The sequence below is a fragment of the Protopterus annectens genome, chromosome 2.part0, assembly GCF_019279795.1.
Source record: "Protopterus annectens isolate FY-2018-M chromosome 2.part0, PAN1.0, whole genome shotgun sequence".
Taxonomy (NCBI): domain Eukaryota; kingdom Metazoa; phylum Chordata; order Ceratodontiformes; family Protopteridae; genus Protopterus; species Protopterus annectens.
Window position 1 is genome coordinate 1,620,298,480 of NC_056728.1, and position 14,327 is coordinate 1,620,312,806.

Below are 14,327 nucleotides of genomic sequence, written 5' to 3' on the forward strand. Positions count from 1 at the left end.
TTCAGAAAGAGAAACAAGTTGAATCACAACTTGCCATTAAATCTCCAGATATTTTGACTAGTTATGAAACAAAACATTTCTTTGCACACAGAGAATAACTTTGATTAAATCTTCAAAATATTTGTTGCTTCTTGGAAATGCAGGAACTATATTTAAAAAGATTAATAATGAAATAAAATGATGAGAGAAAAAAAAACCTAGAACAAATCATTTGTTTTTTAGTCTCTTCTTCTCTGAAGTCTTCCACGAAGTTTCAGTTGCCAGTCTCTTTAATGAAGGACTAGCCCATTCCATTTCTTCTATTTTATCCAAAATCTTATTTTTTTTTATAAACAGTAAAGCAGAGTCTAAGTCATCGAAAATTTTATGACCATCAGGAAGGAAGATTTTAAGCTTGGCAGGAAACAGAAGGTATGCTTTAAACTGTGCTTTTTTAAGCTCCCTTATTAGTGGCAGAAAAACTTTTCTTTTAGCTATTACCATGGAAGAATAGTCATTGTCAAAACGCACAGTTGTCTCATTAATCTTAACAGGAGCTTTAGCCCAAGCAGATTTAAGAACCATCTCTTTATCAAAAGATGATAGAAATCTAACTATAACTGATCTAGGATAGTTTTTGTTAAAGTTAGTATTAGCTATAGATCTATGTGCTCTTTCGATACCAAAAGAGAATGCTTCTGGTAAGTCTAAAGTTTTAGGGAGCCATGTTGTTAAAAAAGAAGTAATATTGTTACCTTCAATATTTTCTGGCAGTCCAAAAATCCTAATGTTATTGCGCCTAGATCTATTTTCCAGGTCATCCAGCTTTGTTTGTAAATGTGTATTTTGTTTCAACAGAAACTCAATGTTGATTTCCTCTTCTTGTATTCTATTTTCCATGTCATTCACAGCTTCTTCTATGCCTGTCATCTGGATCCTCTGTTGTTGCAGGTCTATATGTAACAAGTCTATTTGTTTGTAGTTTTTTTCTATGAAGGTGTCTATTTTAGTATCCATTTTATCCATCTTAGCAGTAAGTTGCTGGATTATAATTATCAGAGACTGAAGTTCTTTCTTGATGCTGGAGTCTTGAGAATTTGTCTTACTGGAACTCATTTCAGACTGATAAACTGACAGGAAAATTTCCAAAGTGATTTCTGACAGGAATATTGTTAAGATTTCCTTTCTTTTTTAGATATAGTTCAAGAACTATATAAAACAAACATATTTAGAAAGAAAATTACTTCAAAAATTATTTTTTTAAGTAATTAATTCCTGTCAGTGTAATGAAATTGGTGGAGCTGAAGAAATCTGCTGCTATCCTGTGTTCATCCTTGGCCACCGTTCCTACATGGTTCTGATGACATACCCATATTAGAGGGACGAAAGCGCTTAACCTGTACTTTATCTATTGGAATAAATTGTTGTTTAATATTACCAGCTGGTTCAGACTGTTCATCCATGGACTTATGTTGGACTGAAGGCTGTTTATTACACCAAGCTGTAACCTTGTGTTTTATTAGTTTGGAGTGTGGTTACATTGGATATGCTGCTGTTTTTTGGTAACATGTGGTGGTTGTAAACAACATAAGTTTATTTGTACTGGAAAGTTCATTATGAGTGGTGAAGAAGAAAGGCTCATTTAATTGCAACACCTCAGGATTGGTGTACCTTTCTAGCTGTGTATCATGATATGCTTTTTGTATAGGTAAAACAGAAAAGCAACTTAAACAGCATATGTATCAACATTTATATGCTGTCAAGAAATGAAATACAACTAATGTATTAGCAAAGCATAGTACAGAATGTGAGAATTGTAATACATTTACTGTTTTTATATTAGGAAAAATTTAGTAGCGATAGTAGAAAGGCTGATCAAGTTTTGTATAGGGAATTGTACTGGCAAATATTTTATGCAACTGATGAAACCCTCGGACTTAAATGACAGTTTTGAAAATGAGACACAGTTACCAATTATTGTGATTGGTTTTGTTGGTGTCAGGTGATGCTGGTAAAGGTGTTATATATGGAAGTACAACATGCTTTGTTTTAGTTTGATGAAGTATTTTTAATTGTAAGTAAAAAGTACTAAATTATTGTTCATTACAGTTCCTGTGGACATTTCTTTTCTCGTGTTTTTGGTATTATTCATCACTGTTTTCTCAACAAAAGGTATATGGTGATAATATTTTCCATGTACACATATATATATATATATATATACATATATATATATATATATATATATATATATATATATATATATATATATATATATATATATATATATATATATATACATATATATATATATTATTGTGTGTCTGTGTGTAAGAAAGTACTGATGATGATAACATTTAAATATGAAGTTAGACAAACAAGACTAAGGATGTAATGGATAGTAGATTCAAGCATATAGAACCAGATCTATTAGAAGACATTTATAATTCAAGTAGTTCAGTTATAAGAGATATGTACTGCAACTGCATGCATCTGTCATTAAGGGAGATCAGTTATTAAGTGGGTTTACTTTTTTCCAAAATAGATTTTATTAATTTTATAACAATGTCTATAACATTCAAAACAAAACACAGAGCACACATATTACCTCACTTTAGTGTCAGTGTTAAACTACAGTGCCAATATAATTAGTATATGACATAAAACATTTTAAGAACAAACAAGTTTGTCACACATTAAAAATATCATTAAGGGCAGGTTTTGCCTGCTCAATGTGGTGGACTTCTTTGAGAAGGTCACCAAGGTCATGGTGAAGGTAAAATAGTGCATACCTCCTACCATTATCTGGTCAAGCCACTTGACACAATACCCCACTCAAGTATAGAGATAAACTCACAAAACTGGGCATAAACATTTACATCAGCAAATGGATAGCCAAATGTCTCATGGATAGAACACACGTTATTAGAATGGGGGAATCCACATCCAGCATAAGGCCAGTCACCACTGGAGTTTCACAGGGCTCAGTGCTGGGCCCCCCTCCTGTTTGGGATATACTTCTCAGATGTCAAGGCAAGTGTACATAGCCTTTAGATGACCAAGTCTGCTGAATGCAAGTTGGGGGTAATCACTGATTTCTAAAACAAAGTTGATATATAGATTCATAGGTTAGTATTAGGCTAATGCCCTTGTGGGCCATTTTAAGACTAGCCAGTTACCCCATGTGAGAATCAAACCCTGCACCTTGTGTCTATAAGTTAAACACCTTAACTAGTTTGCCAACCTCTTTTCTATCCTACAGAAAGTACCGAAGCAGATTAATGATTGATGTCAGAGCCATGGATGGCCTCAAACTGAACTCAAAGACATACGTAGTAATACCTTTTGAGAAATCAAATACCCCTGCAAATTACAACATTGCTAGCACCCCCAAGAGTGGGCCAGTTAATTAGAGATCTGGGTACTAAGATAGATAGTAATCTGAACTTTGACCACCATGTGTCCACGTTTGTGAAGAAATTCTTCTATGTGGTTCTGCTTATAAGTAAGGGCATGGCATCCAGATCTAGGAAATCAGAGTGCCACTGTGCCCTTGTCAGTCCAATAATGGAGTACAGTCCACCCTTTGGCATGTACCTAACCAGGCACCTGCAACAGTTAGAGTGTCCTCAGAGGTTTCTCACTAAAACATGCAGGGTATAACCAACATGTCATGTGTGGACCTATTAAAAGTCCTGTCACTGTATTCAGTTTCCTACCTATTACTGAGGGGTGATCTATGCCTGACATAAATGGCAGTCTCTGACCCAATCCTGATTGAAATGTTGCATATTTTCAAAAATAACTGCATGAAGGTTATGGTTCCAAGGATCTAACCCTGATCTCTGACATGAATCGATCATGCTGGAGAGGTGGATATGTGTCCCATAGACTGCCTTTCCTCTGGAATAGGCTTCCTGTTCACATCAAGCAGAGCCCTTCCTTGGCCAATAAAATCTGAATAAAGCTGATCAGACTTGTAAGGGCACTTGAGACATTAGCCTAGTAATCTCCTATAAACCTATATAAACCAAAACTATTTACATCATCAACATTTTTGGTACTGAATTATGTTAAAGTGCAATTATGATTTTTCAAATATATTTTCTGTCTCCAGGGTTAAAATACTACCTGTAGTTATAAGCAATGGGCCGGATTCACGAAGGCTTCACGGAGTCTTAGAGTAGAGTAAGACTCCATGCAGCCAACATGTCCGCCGAGCGATCCAGGAACAGCCGGTAGGGGCGTGCAACTGAGCTCTCCAAGCTAGTCCTACATGGACAGGACTGGGATATGCAAATTACCTCAATTGCAGGTGAAAGCCATGCAAATGAGGTAAATTTGCGATCCAGGAAACCTGAACCTGTCTGAGTAGAAGTAGTGTTATTTGCAGAAATGTACTCAGTTGATAACTGAGTACGATTCTGCAAATAGCAAAACAGAGCCGTGTCAGCTGGAAAAAAAGCATGCATTCACAGGAGGAAGCATGCCAATGGCCAAAAATACGGCCATTGGGAACGGGAAGTGATGCAAATTAAAAATAAAATAACTTTTTTTTTTATCCCGATCTCTGGGATTTAACCGTAGCGCAGCGCCGCGCAAACGCGCTGCGCCTTAAAAAGCAGAAAATTAATAATTAAGATCCACAAATGTGGATTTTATAGCTAAAATGAATTTACAATGCAAGGGAATGGCAGGCTGAAGACAACATGGGCACTGAGTAGAGGTTGCCAAGGGGGGAAGCCCAGTCTAAGAGATGTAACTAAGCATTAGTAGGCAATCCTATGCAAATGAGAGTTAGGATAGTGAATCGCAAGTTTACATAGCAAATGAGCACAGTCAGTGGAGTGTAGGAGTAGGATACGGGGAGTAACAGAGTAGAAGATAGGTGACATCACGAGGGCGGTATGTATGAAAGGAGTGAAGCTCATTGGAGCAGTGACATGTGTCAGCTTATATTTACATAATAGTGAAAGAGGTGTGTCAACAGGTAGGCCAGGTAAAGTCAAGAAACCGAAGCTGTATACCGTGGATAACACCAAAGTTTCTTGCTGAGCATGCATGCGCGCGTGTGCACGCCAGTAAACCCGAGTAAGACAATATGCGTGCGTGTAGGCTTGAGTAAGCATATCTAAGGCTGTGTAAACAGTTGTGAGCATGTTTGCGCCAGTATGCATGCGTTTTAACAAGAATAAGCAAGTTTTAGTCCGTGTAAGCATGTGTGTGCGCATGTTAGGTGCTGTGTGCGTGTTTGCGCTTGTGTGCATGGCGCTCCTCCCCCCCCCCCCCGAGGAAACAGAAAGGAAAAAGGAAGCACACCAAATAGTGGAAGTTACCAGGGAGTACTAGCAGAGCTAGCAGGTGAAAACAATCATAATCAGGCAATTACCCAGGCAGAACACTAGCCCAGCCCAGCACTTAAAATTCTGCAAACAACAGTCCATTATGTTTCTCTCAAGAGACACTGCAACACTGCAGTAAGCTAATAGAAGTGAAAACTGAAAAGGTTTCACTGGGACAAAAAATGTTAGGGGCTGCCATTGCTGTTATAAGGCGACATATGCAACATGCTGAGGGTGGTGATAATGCAAATCCTGCCAGACAACCCACAGTGAGGAGACGGAGAAGAGTGTACAGGCCCAGGGTTACCTACCAGGGGCTATATGAGCTGGAGATAGTGGAGCGCTATAGAGTGGACAGAGACCTCTTGCAGCAAATTGTTGAGCTGTGCAGGCCATGCCTCACACAGAACCAACAGAGGGGAACCCATCCCAGTGGAAACTAAGGTATGTGTCGGCTTAAGAATATTAGCAACAGGTATCTTCCAGAGACCAACTGGTGATATGATGGGGATATCACAGGCATCAGCATCCAGGCTACTGCACCAGTTCCTGGATGCCATGTCAGCACATGTCAGTGATCATGTATATTTCCCCAATTCCCATGAGGTATTGGCCAGCAATATGCGTCTCTTCCAGCAAATAGCGGAATACCCTGAGGTAGTGGGTGCAATAGACTGCACGCACATACGCATCAAAGCACCAGCTGGTGAGCAGGGTAGGGTCTACTTCAACCGCAAGGGCTTCCCCTCCATCAACTGCCAGGTTGTGTGCGATGCCCAGGGCATAATACTGAATGTGTGTGCTGGCTGCCCTGGAAGCTACAATGATTCCCATATCTGGCATCTGACGCAGCTGTACCAGACATTTGCCAATGGGGACATCCCACATGGTCACATAGTGGGGGATGCTGGCTATGCACTGGAGCCGTGGCTGATGACACCCATCAGAAACACACACACACCTAAACAGGAACACCATAATGAGGCACACACACAAACACGAAATGTAATCGAGCATGTGTTTGGGCTGCTCAAGTCATGGTTCCGGTGCCTGGACACATCTGGTAGAGCCTTGCAGTACTCACCAACTACATGTACCCAAATTGTCATGGTATTTGCTATGCTACATAATATGATCCTGCGAAAACAGCTGCAGCAGGACCAGCATAGGCCTGGGCCAAACAGCCCCCCACCATTGCCAAGGCCATCACAGGCAGAGCGTGACTCAGAGGAGGAACAACCTGAGCCTGCCCCAGTAGGCAGAAGGAGGCGTGCCCAGTATGCTTTGGCCTTGGCAAAGAGGCAGTGCATAGCACATACACTGGCTCAGTAGGAACTCTGGAAATGATACCTCTCTCTGACCCGCACATATAGTAAAAGGGATGCCTACGTTGACACTACCTGCTTTCAAACATGTATAGGGAGTGTAGTATGTGCATCCACCTTAGGCGGCCCTGCATCAACACCTGAGGCATGATTGCAATGTGTTAAGCAATATAAAGCAGTGCTAAACGGTATTTACCATCATGAAGTCAATGTAAACAAAATCGCACACACCAACTACTACAAATTTGGTCAATGTAGAGTAATATTGGCCAATGTCCAGCAATGATGGTTAATATTGAACAATGTTGGACAAGCTGGGTCTAGGTAGGGCATAGCTGAACAAAAGCCAACATGCTCATATTTGCTCTACTGGCCCCTAAGCAGTCTGGTCTGCTCAGTATGAAAATGTAAGCTGCAATGGGCCTCAAACCCAGGATATTGTGCACTATAGTCATAGTATGGAACCACTAAACCACGACCGTAGTGCAGTGGTTAGCCTGTATGAAGAAATGTTGATAAGTCTATGCAAAGTATTTCATGGAAACTCTGCAGGTACAGCATAATCCCTGTCGAGTTATGGCACAAAGGTGAGTCCTGCAGTTAGAATAGAACCTGACTTTCAACACACACAGTACAAATGTTAATAATGGACATGTAGACATACATCAACAAATGTAGTGGACCTCAGACAGCAACATACTGAAAGGTCACACTGGGCATGCTCACACACTTGAATACATGAGACAAATGTCAGGCAACAGAACACTGACAGTCTGAACTGGGCATGCTCACACACTTAGGCCATGTTGGAGTAAAGCATTGGGCCACACATAGCAGGCAGTTGCATGTGTTAACCTAGGAACCTTTCACTACACAGCAATCTGCCCTGTGCACACACTTATATGACAACAGACACATATATAATATAGTGGAACCCTGCCATAAGCAAATATGTTCTTCAGATACCTAAGCGGTTCATATAAAGTGTGAAAGCAAAGATGATAAACACCTGCAAACAGTATCAGCAATAAACATTGTGCATCATGAAAATTATCATAGGTTCAGAGGTTGATACTAGGCTATCTGCCCTAGGGCATGTACAAGCATAGCCAGAGTGTGTTTGGCTACTGCAACCCAGTCAAATCAGAGCACTGTGCCTGTGAATAGTAGGTCACACAAGATAGCCCATTTACGTTCAGTATATTGTGCCTCTGTCTAGCAGGGACCCAGAAGATATCCCATGGGTAAACATGCGATCACCCATCCACTTGACAACATGTCACCTGTAGGTGGTCAGTTGGTGGCTCTGCCTATGCAAAACCGGGACTACACTCCGGAGTGAGTGGAGGCCTTCTGATAATAATCTGTCCCCCCAGCATGTCCTTTTAACATCAGTGCTGAGGTATATGTCCCTGGAGTGTGTAGCAGCAAGGGAGTCGGATATCCTGAGGTGGAGCATGTCCAGTAAGTCTGGGTCAGATATTGCTTTCAAGTACAGACACACAACACATCAGTGTAGGTGGTAAGTGACTTAGTAGAGCTGGAGTTACTGTATCGGAACTGTGCAGGGCATCTGTGTGAGTCCCTACATCTGCTCGAAGAGTAACATTTGTGGCCATTACAGTTGCTGAAGGTGTCAAGTAAGGTACATCCAAAGGTGGCATAGTAACCAAGCATGGTCGTGAAGAGTATAGGGGCACAATGACCACACGTGATCAATCAATAGGATTGTCAAAGGTGAGAGTACGAACAGGTCATGTCCCCAAACCCGAACAACTACTACTGTATGTAATGGATTGCAACCTATGTGGTAATGTATGGGCATCTTGTCATCCTCATGGCTCAGGCACCAGTCAACCTATCTCTGTGAAACCCTGTGTGAGTATGCATGTGCCAGCAGGAGAGCTGATTATGGCACCCAGTTTGCAGTCATCTGCGAGCATGGGCAGTCATATCCCTCCTGTGATAGCCTGTACATCACAGAAATATATACTGAACAAGAGAGGACCCAGGACTGAGCCTTGTGGGATGCCAGGTGTAACTGGTGTATAGTCAGACATGGCACCTGCAACACTGAGCATGTGGGTGCTATCCCTGCTCCAGGTAGCAATCCATCGTGTCAGATATGTGTCGATATTGATGCTGGTGAGCCTATGCATAATGGCTGAGTGGGGTATTGTGTTGAAGGGTTGTGCAAGATCCAGGCAGGCTGTGTGGACAACCGTCCCAACACTGATGGACCTGGTAACTGTTGAAAGAATATGAACAGGTCCAACAGGCAAGATCTGCCCACAACAATGCTGTAATGTGTAGTACCCAGTGTCTGTAGGTTTCCCATGTCTATGTGCATGAGTCCCATTACAGTACACTCCATAGCTTTGCAGAACAGGCTAGTTAGCCTTTTAGGCCGATATTGCCTGTGGTCTGTTATGGCAGTATTCAGTGGAGCGGGACCACTATCGGTGTACGCCATTCCGTGGGTACATATCCTGCAGTAACTCTTATATCGAACAGTGATGTAATGTGAGTGTTACGTCTGTCATGAAGGCTGTGTACGACACAGGCCGGGACACTGTCTGTTCCCACTGATGCTGTGTTGTCCGCTGTGGGGAGGGCAGCACTCACCTGTTTACTTGTGATGTCTGGGAGGTTACACTCTGTTGGTATGGACAGTACCACCTTAGGGGGGATGGGGGGGACACATCTGCACTGAACCTGTTTGCCAGGATGATGGCAATGTCATTGGGTTCAGGGTATGTTTAGTCAGTATGCAGTAACACACAGCATATCAGTGAGTGTCCAGCCAGGTACCTGAATCAACTGAAGAAGGCCTTGTGAGTGTCCATTGTGTCTGGTGCAATTGTCTGTTAGCAGCGTGCCTGACATAAATACCCGAGTGATTGTAGCAGTCCGCTAGTACAGATCACAAATGCCTTCCCTGTCTGGGATTGTGCTCTATCATGTAGTAGCTTCCTCCATTTGTTATAAAGCGTATTAATGGCTGGGGTCTACCAGACAGGTCCACTGCCATTGGAGGAGTGAGTCCAGTTGTTATTTTGGATGTAATGATCCATGCGATCCACTAGGTATCCATAGAATGTGTATGTAAAGGATTCAGCAGTCTGATCCATACTTACCACTGACCCATGGTCTCTGAAGGATACCACAGTGGATTGGAGGAGTGTGACATTTGCTTTTGGGAAGTTCACCAAGATTACCCAGGATGGGTTTGGGGACGGGATATGGATGTCCAGTGAGATAAAGTATGTTCTGCCCTTACCAATGAGGGGTATATCGCAGGTGTGGAACATAGAGTCCCCATGTCGGAGATGATCATGTCCAATATGTTGTCCCCTCTTGTGGGTGTGGTGATCGGTTGTGCCATAGCATATGAGTTTAGAAATAGTAGCAACTGTTGGGCAAGGGTGTTGGGGCCTGAGTACTATCCACAGTCAATGTGCGGTTATTTGACGTCACCCAATATAATGGTGTTTGGGGAGACCTTCATATCGTCCAATGTTCCCAGGAAAGCTGAGTGAGGTTGCTGTGTTGGGGAGTGTGGTCTGTAGCAGGCAACAAACCAAAAGGCAGATTTGCACAATGTTAGGTGCATATGTATGGTCTGTGATGCATTGTGCAGTGCTACCAACCCGGAGGTATGTGTATCTGTGATGTATATGGATACTCCCCCTATTTGTGTTGGCCATTCCAAGTTATGTGGTCAGAAAGCATGGTACGAAATACAACCTGGTAGTGCTGGTGTGCATGTGGGAGCCTCAACCATGTGTCTGTTAGTGCACAGATATTGCTATCTTCCATATTGAGGAGATTCCTGAGTGGGCGCAATTTGAGGGTAAGACATCTGGTGTTGAGCAGCATTACCGTCAGTGTTGTGTACTCTGTAATGTGTATGGAGGTGGTTCTGTCCTTTGAGCCCCGCTTAAATAGGGCAGTATGGTGGCAGCAAGTGCCCTAGCCAGTATTCAAAAGTCCAAGGGTGACAGGTGCAAGCTGCCCATAGGGAAGCTACATGGCATGTCGAGCATGTCACCCCAGGGTGACAGACACTGTATCCCCTTTGAATAACACCAATATGTTAGCCAACTGTTAAACGTGATCAGTTTGTTGGTATACTGGGACATCATACTTGGTGAATGTAAGATGCTAGACAAGGTCAGGGTAATACTGGGCTGGGCTACATGATCACAGAGTTCCTCTATGTTTCATGTCATGTGATCCAGGGAGGAACGTCTGAGGTTGTATGCACCAGCATGGACAATGATGGAGCCAGTCCTGGAATTGCCTTGGAGTGACCTGAGTGCATGTGTTATGTGGCGGATCCTGGCACCTGAGAGACAGCTCAAAGTGACTATTCCTCCTGTCTGGCCTGGTGAGTGGGACGATAGTGTGTTTGACATTAAGTGTCACCTATAACAAGTGTATAAGGTGTGTTGTTTAGCCCAAAGGGCAGTGACTGTGAGGCACACTGACATTGTGAACTGTGTGACATGTGGGCATTGTAGTGGGGTAGCAGTTGTATGTGTGTCTGCTTTGGAGGTCTCTGCTGCTTCGGCAGAGTGTATGTAGAGCCTCCAAATATGTGTATGTGTGATAATGTGGTTTGTTTGCTGTCACTATCGGTGTATTTGAGACTGATCTGTGGTGTGTGTGGTCACCCTCACCATCTGATAGACTATGCCAGTCATGGGTCGTGAGAGCTCAGCATCCTGTATGTCAATGTTGTTACATCTCCCACATATATGTGAGTGTGATGTGAGGAGGAGAGGGTTTTGTGTGTACATGAGGCAGATGTGACACAATATTCACTAGCTGGACTGGAGAGTACACATGAAACCGACCCATGGACATGCCAGTGTATTATGATGACATACTCTGTAGCCTGATCACAAAGGATCAGTAGGGTGTTAAGTGTGCAAAAGAGTATAACCGGGATTAGTGCTCAGGTTTGTCAGTGTTTTGTAAAGAGTAGCTGAGAAGGAGTCCAGACTGAGAATCATGACATGTCCTTCAGCTATGTAATAAATAGTAATGTACACACATATATGTGCTGAGTCAGGGACAACTGTACCTTACTGACATTGCCGACATCCTGTCAGACAGGCCCATGTATACATACCCACCCCCCACTGACGATAGTCCCTGACATCATACCAGGAGATATCACTTGTAGAATGGCTGAACATCTCCCCCCAAAGCCAAAAGCATGGCAGCAATTGGATTACATTGTTTCCCAATATGTGTCATGCATGCACTACAGAACAAACAGACCCTGCACCTGAACAGTCTGTTGAGCCTCACCCACTCCACAGGACCTGGAACCGTCAAATGTGTTACAGCAACATATGGCACTTCCCACATGTGTGGGTGCACAACACACCATGGGAAGTATAGTCCAGTAAGCCTATAAAGTCTGATCTGCAAGGCCATGGAATTCATCATGGCAGAAGTCATAAACAGAGCTATTGGAAACCGGCAAGCACACAACCCTACCAACTGTGGTATGTCATGGTTCCCAAGCATGCTACACCGTCTGCCAAGGCAGCCACCCAGGACATACATCACAGAATAGAGCTACACATGTCCCACATAGACTTTGAACAGCTCTTCATCAACATCACAGACACATGTTGTATCCACAAAACCAACAATCTGTGCATAGATATGTGTTGACATATGAAGGGATGGCAATGTGTCCACAGATAGATCACACAAGCTGAGACTCACGGGGTCCTGTACAAGCTGTTGATACCTGCCGACCTACATGGATCATTCCTGGGATTGCATAAAAATGTGTACACACATTACCATGTCCAGTCTGATGATGTCATCATCCTACAAATATACCAGGAGAATAGAAACCACCCAGTAAAGAATATAGTGTGCTGTGTTAATGTGTATCTCTCTAGTATCATAACGTAATTAGGTAGGGGTTTCAGTCCTGCAAAAACCAAGTGTGTGTGTGTGGGGGGATGTGTGTTATTTCCTTTGAGAGGAGAAGCCTTTTTGGAGACTGGGAAAACACATTAAAAGAGGTACATCCCTCTTTGGAAAGTCTGATGATGTCAGCATCCTACAAATATTCAAGGAGAACAGAAACCACCCAGTAATGCATATAGCGCGCCATGTTAATGCGTATCTCTCTAGTATCATAACATAGTCAGGTACATCCCTCTTCAGAAAGTCTGATGATGTCAGCATCCTACAAATATACAAGGAGAATAGAAACCACCCAGTAATGCCTATAGCGTGCCATGTTAATGCGTATCTCTCTAATATCAAAACATAATCAGCATGAGTGGCCTTAGGTCAACTGGCACCCTAGGCAAAAGGGCTCCATGGTGCCCCCAACCACATACTTGGTGCCCCCATTCTGGTCTACCTACAACAAATAAATACTGGAAAAGCACCGCTGCCAGAGTGGCACCCTAGGCAGCTGCCTAGTTGGCCTATGCCTAAGGCCGGCTATGATAATCAGGTAGGAGCTTGAGTCCTGCAAACACCAAGTGTGTGTGGGGGTGTGTGTGTGTGATTTCCTTTGAGAGGAGTAGCCTTTTTGGAGACTGGGAAAACACATTAAAAGAGGTACATCCCTGTTTGGAAAGTCAGATGATGTCAGCATCCTACAAATATTCAAGGAGAACCGAAACCACCCAGTAATGCATATAGCGTGCCATGTTGATGCGTATCTCTCTAGTATCATAATATAGTCAGGTAGGGTTTGAGTCCTGTAAACACCAAGTGTGTGTGTGTGTGTGTGGGGCGGTATACGTATAATATCCTTTGAGAGGAGTAGCCTTTTTGGAGACTGGGAAAACACATTAAAAAAGTATTTTTGGACTTGTTGGCTGTTGGTGAAGCACCCACCAAGAGGAGAAAACACTGAGAGAAGAAAGGAGCCACTTTTGAGATTTTAAGTATTTTGCTTCGGATTATTTGTTAAGTTTATCTGCATTGCCGCCTACTTTTGAGCATTTTCTGGCTTGTTAAACTTGATTTCTGTGTTGGTAACTGTATTTAGAACACAACCTAGAGCTGATTACTGAATTTCCTGCCTGCACTTATTTTTAAAATCGTTTTTTTCTTAAAACTTGCATTTTATCTGTCTCTGGCCTAGCACTCAAGTGTGGGTTCATTTACTGCACCATTCTAACTAGTTGATACTTTTGAACCTCTGCTTTCCTTAAAAAAAACAAAAAAACAAAAAAATCTTGCTTTTTTCCCACTTTTCTGAGATTTAAAAAAGTTCAGTTACAGATTTGCTGTTCTGAACTGTTTGTAAGTTTCTTGGAGGCCATTGTTTGCTTGGGCTAAAGGGAAGTCTCTGTGTTCATCAGTGGCAGTGATAAACATTGAGCAGCCTGCCTGCCCCTGTGGGAGTGGTTACTGCCTTGAAACTGTAGTTTTATTGGCCATTTTGGGTCAATTCCAAACTCCTTGATCTTCCTCTCTTAAAACCCGATGACCTCATGGTTTTGGCGTCTTTTTGGACTTGTTGGCTGTTGGTGAAGCACCCACCAAGAGGAGAAAATGGTGAGAGAAGAAAGGAGCCACTTTTGAGATTTTAAGTAGTTTGCTTCAGATTATTTGTTAAGTTTTTCTGCATTGCCGCCTACTTTTGAGCATTTTCTGGCTTGCTAAACTTGATTTCTGTGTTGGTAAC